This window comes from Eptesicus fuscus, chromosome 13, assembly GCF_027574615.1.
Source record: "Eptesicus fuscus isolate TK198812 chromosome 13, DD_ASM_mEF_20220401, whole genome shotgun sequence".
NCBI lineage: Eukaryota > Metazoa > Chordata > Mammalia > Chiroptera > Vespertilionidae > Eptesicus > Eptesicus fuscus.
This window is the reverse complement of record NC_072485.1, coordinates 11,670,757-11,677,986: the sequence shown is the minus strand read 5'-3', so window position 1 is coordinate 11,677,986 and position 7,230 is coordinate 11,670,757.

Below are 7,230 nucleotides of genomic sequence, written 5' to 3'. Positions count from 1 at the left end.
CATCAGTAATAAAAAGTGGCTCAAAAGAGAAACCTAGCATTGCTGGAAAAAAAAATAATAATTTAAAAAAAGCACCACTGCTCTTGTCAATGATTAGTTACCAATTCTACCTAAAATACCATTCTGCATGTCATCATTTGCAGAAGGATTCTTTCATAAGCGATTTATGCTGCCATTTTCCTACTAGTATAGAAAAGTTAAATGCAGGAAGAAATCATAAAGAAAGAGAAGTTTGGAAATGTACACTAATAACAAAAGATATTATTCAACTGAAGTTTTAAATAAAGCAAAGTAATAGAAATAAACAAAAAAGAGGGGAGATATGCTTTATGTAAGCCTTGTAAAAATAAAACAAGTTGTAGATTTTTAGAAACTATAGAGACAATATGGCCTTGAAACTGTAGAGACAATATCATTAAGGCCATTAATCATTGCCTTAATTATTTAATAGGAATAGAAAATAAATGATAGCTGGGCACAAACAACTAATGGGAAGAATTACCAATTCAGCAGTAGACTCTCTTTATATACATAAATATATAAAATGTATACTTATAATCCTCTTTAACTAATATAAAAATGTGATATTTTAATGTTTTAAATATATCTTCTTATTCTCCATATTATAAATTATACTCTAGCTATCAGAAGATAGATAGTAGAAGAGGTCAGAAAATAATAAAAATAATAAAAATAAGAAGAAGAAGAGGAGGAAGAGAAGGAGAAAGAAGAAGAGGAAGAAGAAGAAGAAGAAGAAGAAGAAGAAGAAGAAGAAGAAGAAGAAGAAGAGAGAGAAGGAGACGAAGAAGGAAGGAGGAGAAGGAAAGAAGGAGAAGGAGAAGGAGGAGAAGAAGAAGAAAATGAGCAGTGTAGAAAAAGTAGTGATTTAGAGACTAAGCCTTCTGAGCCTTAGAATTGAGCCTAAAATGTTGGGGACTGAGTAGAAACTGGTAATGTAACTGGAGAAGATAAACCAGAATGATAAGAAGAGGCCTGTAGAGTTGTGTTTTGGCAGCCAAAGAAGGCTGTTAGTTAAGTTTATATTTAAGTATAGTTGGTATATAATCTTACATTGGTTATATTAGTTTCAGGAATACAATATAGTGATTTGACATTTCTATACCTTACAATATGATCACCCCACTAGTTCTAGTAATGATCTGTCATTGTGTAAGCTTATGACTATATTATTGCCTATATTCCCTTTCCCTTTTTCACCCATTCCATCACTCCTTCTCTTCTGGTGACTATCCCTTTGATCTCTGTTTCTATGAGTCTGTTTTTGTTTTGTTTTTGTATTCCACATATAAGTGAAACCATATGATATTTGTCTTTTTCTGTCTGACTTATTTCATCCAGCATAATATCTTCTAGATTCATCCATGTTGTCACAAATTACAAGATTTTATTCTTTTTAATTTCTGTATAATATTACATTTCTTATTAATTCATCTATTGATGGGCACCTAAGTTGCTTCTATATCTTGGCTATTGTAAATAATGCTGCAATGAACATAGGGCTGCATATATCTTTTTGAATTACTGTTTTCATTTTCAATAAAGGCTTTTTTATTTGCTTTTTATTGATGAGATTAGTTATTAACTGTGTGAAATATTGTTGTTAGTACATGGAAGATGAGAGCTGAGAACTTAGATTTAGCAAAATGACATTTTTGTGATTTTGATTTTGATAAATCTGTAAAGGTTAAAAGCCAAAATAGAGTAGAACTCAAGAGTTTATCAAAGAGAGATATTGGAAAAAGTAATAAGTTTGAATATGTGAAGAAAGAAAGAAATGAAGTTGTAGAAGAAAAGGAGTTATTGTCAGTTTTTTATAGGAATATTAAAAGCAGGTTTGTAATCTGGTAAAATAGGAATGAAAAATTATTGATGCAGGAAGTTAAAAGGAAAATATCTGGGGCAATATTCATAAATAGAAAAGATATGATCTATTGCACAAACAGGAGAGTTTAGATAGAAATAGGTTAGTAGATGTAATGATAGGAATTTATAGAAGTTTTCTTAATGGTGTTCTTGATTTCCCTCCAAAAAGATATGACTTGTCTTATCTTGAAAAACAAGAGTTCTATAACTTTAGATGATGCATCCTGTCATATTTATGGGCATTTATATGTGACTTTGTATTTTCCATATTAATATGGAAGTTCCTTGCACATGGGAAGCTTCTTTAATTAATTCCTTTTTCTCTATATATATATAATTACTAGGATCATAGAACTTAAAACATAGAATGTAATATTTTGCAATACACTGAATGTGTGATTCCATTACAAAATATAAGAAATATAATCACATCTTTCTAAATCTCTGATATATAGAAAATGGGGGCCCTATCTTTGGGTAGGGAACATCAAACATTGCTCTATAACAGACTGTTACTTAAGGAGATGGCAGAGGAGACAAACTAAACTACTCAGCTAGCTGACCTAAAATAGAACTAAATTTAAGGGGATGTGCTAGTCAAATTTCAAAAGCAGTGACTTTGCTTCTGACCAAGATAGAGTAACTAGGACTGATTTACCTTTCCATCTGAAATGAGTAAATGAACTAAACAAGCTATGTGAAATAATGGCTTTCAACACATTGGACATCAGGCAACAAAGGCAATTATCCTCTAAAGAGGAGAAACAAATGAGATGAATCCCACAATTGCCTCAGCTTAATGTTTTGAAAGCGTTTTAGGCCTGAATGCAGGGAGTGCTGGAAGGAGGACCAAGGTATTTGGGGCAGAATGCCAGAGTCAGAACAGAGCTGGTGCAGAGGGCAGACTGCGGGGAATGAGGAAGCTGTGCAGAGAGATCACTCCAGAGAGAGACACAGGTTCCTCCTAATGAGCTCAGTTGAGAACATGTAAGTACAACCTTGTGAGGAAACTATAAGGCCAGGGAAAGAACTATCTGGTGAAATTAATAGAAAAGGACATTTAAGTGTTCTATATGTTCAAGAAGCTAGAGGAAAGGTTGACTATGTTGTATAGGGAAATATACTATATTGTAAAAGGCTGCAAGTCAAACTTTTAGAGATAAAAACTATAATGTCAAAGATAAAAAATACACTGGAGCCCTGGGTCAGTGTTTCTCAGTGGTTAGAGTGTTGGTCCGTGTGCCAAAGGGTCACGGGTTCCATTCCTAGTCAAGGGCACATTCCTGGGTTGCAGTTTCAATCCCTGGCCCTTGTCAAGTGTGTGCAGGAGGCAACCAATTGATGTGTCTCTCTGACACGGATTTCTCTCTTTCTCTGCTCCCTCCCTCTTTTCCTTCCACTCTCTCTAAAAATCAATGGAAAAAATATCCTCTGGTGAGGATTAACAAAAATTAAAATATAATGGAGGATATTAATTGGTTGGATTTTGTAGGAGAGCTAAGCAGTGGACTTGAACAAAGAGCAATAGAATATATCCAAAATGAAACACACAGAGAATAAAGACTGAAGATAAATGAAAATGAATTAGTGAGTTGTAGGGCATGTTCAAGAAGCCTACTACATATGTAACTGGAATTCTCAAAGGGTGAATGGAGAAAGGTAAAATTTCTAAGTATTTAAATAAGGCTGAAAAATTTTCCAAATTTGAAAAAAAATTTGAAACGCATAGATCCTCCATGAAGCATAAGCCCCCAGCTCAAGAAACATAAAGAAAAGCACATCAAGACACATCAAGACATTTCAAAATCAAATTGCTTAACACTAGGCATAAAGAGGAAATCTTAAATGCTACCCAAGAAAAGAAGAGAGGGAAAAATATAAAGATGCTAGCAGATTCTTTTTAAGAAACAATGCAAACTAGAAGGCAATGAACACATATTTTTATGTTAAAAGATAAAAATTTAATGTTTACTTAGAATTTCCTATTCAGTAAAAATTTCCTTTGAAAATAAAAGTGAAATAAAGACAGTTTTCAAACATAGAAAAGCTAAATAAATCCACCACAGCAGAACTCCACTACACAAAATGTTAAGGAAAAAGTCCTTGAAGAAGAAAAATGATACTTAACAAAACCTGGATCTACACAAAGGAATGAAAAACACAAGAACTACATGGATAAATGTAAAGAACCACTTTAAATTTGACAAGTTAGATGAAAATGGCAAATTCCTTGAAAGAAACTAAAGTATCAAAGTTTACTCAAGAAAAGTAATACATCAGTCATTCAATATCTATTAAAGACATTATATTGATAGTTGAAATTCTTCCCAGGCTTCATTTAAAAAAACAAACAGCTTCCAGGTTCACTGGTAATTTTACCTCTCATTTAAGTATGAAATAACACCAATTCTACACACACTCTTCTAGTAAGTTGAAGATGAAGAAATACTTTCCAAACTGATTCTAAAGTTCTTATAGAAAAACAAAGCACCTACAATAGCCCCCCAAAAATTGAAAAAGAACAAAGTTGGAGAAGTTATATTATTTTATCCCAAGATATAATATAAAGCAATGGTAATCAATAAAGTATGGTGTTAACATCAAGATAAAAAAATAGATCAATGAAACAGTATAAGAAGCCTAAAAATAGATCTATATTTATATAAATAATTGGTATTTTATGTAGTTGCAAACCAACATATGGAGAAATACTTTAGCTGTGGATGCTTTCAGTAATTAATTGGCTTATTAGGTTATTCTTGATAAAATATTATCAATAAGTAAATTTGGGGAACTCACCACAATAGGAAGTTATTTTCCTTCTCTAAAAGGAAAACGTAAAGGCATAAAGTACTTAGACAACTTATGTAACTGAATATAAAAAGATTTTGTAGTTGTCCAGATGACTTCACAGGAGACCACATTTTGCTGTAAAATTTAAATGCAAATATTAACTGCCACATTATTTTCAACAACAACAAAAAACAGTTACAGCCTAAGGATGTGGGAAATATTTTTAGATCCATTTCCCTGGCTTTAGTTAAATTTTAGACTTTAAATGCCACTGAAAATATTAGCAAAAAGCTAAGAAACATATTTAAAATAAGTACATAAATAAAATGAGTATTTCTAAAATATGCAGTTTCTAAAAAGTTAATTATTCACTAGGCTAAAATATGATCATCAAAGGGTTGAGTTAACATTGGCTATTTAATAAGCTGTAGTGAAAAGTCATATTGATATTAAAGGTGAAATTATTCCCTCTAATTTTCATGACATATAGTGATGACTGTTTTAACACTATATCTGACACGACAGTGCATAAAAATATGCACTTTTAACTATGTTCAAAGGTAAGAATTATCTATCTATATGTAAAAGGCAAATATGCAAAGTGTCCCCTCAGGAGTTCAACCGAGAGACTGGGAGTTCGATTGCTTGCTATGACGTATGTTGACCACTTAGGGGGTGGTGTGGAAGGAAGGAAGGCCCCAGCTGGCAGCCAGAAGGCCCTGATCGACCCTGATTGCTGGCCAGGCCTAGGGACCCTACCCGTGCACAAATTTCATGCACAGGGCTTCTAGTATGTTATAAAATGAAAATCAGAAATAAAATTCTGAACTTTATTTCTAAAATAAGTTTTTCTTTGCTTTATATTCAACAATCTTTATTATGCATATATTGTGTGCCAAGAACTGTCCTTGGCTATAGAAATATAAAGGGAAAATTAAAGCTTCCAAGACTGAGGGACAAAAATATAAACAATTTAATGATAGGATCCAGCACAGAGGTAAGTACATGGAATCATAGGAACATATAAGAGGGAAATATATCAAAGCTAAAAGTAAGAGAAGGGGAGAGGCTAGAAAAAGCATTTCTGGAGTTTAAGATATATCAATTAAGTTTAAAATAAAGAGTAAGATTTAATCAAGTAAAGGGGGTGAAGGCCAGCAGGCAGAGGAAGAGAAAACAGTCTGAGCAAAGTAAAAAGAAAAAAAAAGGTATGGCACAATTGGGGCTTTGAAAATAGTGGTGAGAGAAAGGGTCTATATTAGTGGTAATATTATTCTATCTAATAAAAGAGTAATATGCAAATTAACCATCACTCCACAACAAAGATGGCAGCACCCATAACAGCTGGAGTGGGACGCTGATGGCTGTGCAGAGGGAGGGGCGGGGCCTCTGGCCAGAGGCCTGGGCACAGGATGCTGGGCTCACGTCGCCCCCAGCGAGCCCTGGCTATGCAGAGAAAGGGGAGGGGCTCTGGCCAGAGACTGGGGTGAGGGATGTGAGTGTCGTTGCAGGCCTGGCTGAGGGATCTCCCCCCCACCCCCCCGTGTACGAATTTTGTGCACTGGGCCTCTAGTTATCAATATTAGTTTTTAATGGCTTGGGTAAGGACTGGCTTCATGAGCATGGAACTCGTGCACCCACATAAATCCCATGTTTAGAAGGACCCTATGCTTGGTTTAATGCTCTACTGTCTCATCATCTTAAAATTCTTGATAATATTTGAACAAGGCCCATGTATTTTCATTTTGCATTGGCCCCCACAAATGATGCAGCCAATCCTGGCTGGAACATAAGTTGTAAGGGTGAGAAGGACTGTAAGAGGCTACCTCATAACAGTCTCAATGGTTTAGAGTTTGAGTTTTCCTAAAAAAAGTTATTATTCAGTAGCCACTAAAAAGAAGAATTTAAGTGAGGGGTGGACACAATCAGTATGCATTTTGTAACAAAAACATTAATTGAAATATAAAGGATGAATCAAATGGGAGCAAGGCTGAAGGTAGGGAGATAATGAGGAAGCTACTGTAGTAATTCAGAAAGGAATCAGTACCATATAAAATCAAGAATTGTCCATGAAAACCAGAAAAGTCAAAAATTTCCAGAAATATTTATGAGGTAGAGTTAAAGGACTTGGTAACCAACAATATGAATGAGAGAGAGAAGTTAGGGATTCCTCTAGACCAGTGGTTCTCAACCTTTCTAATGCCACGACCCTTTAATACAGTTCCTCATGTTGTGGTGACCCCCAACCATAAAATTATTTTCGTTGCTACTTCATAACTGTAATTTTGCTACTGTTATGAATCGTAATGTAAATATCTGTGTTTTCTAATGGTCTTAGGCTCTACAGCAGCGGTTCTCAACCTGTGGGTCGTGACAGTAGCAAAATTACAGTTATGAAGTAGCAACGAAAATAATTTTATGGTTGGGTGTCACCACAACATGAGGAACTGTATTAAAGGGTTGCGGCATTAGAAAGGTTGAGAACCACTGCTCTAGACTAAGAAAATTCATCAAAACAAAATATTCAGGAAGAGGCAGGCTTTGGGGAAAGAC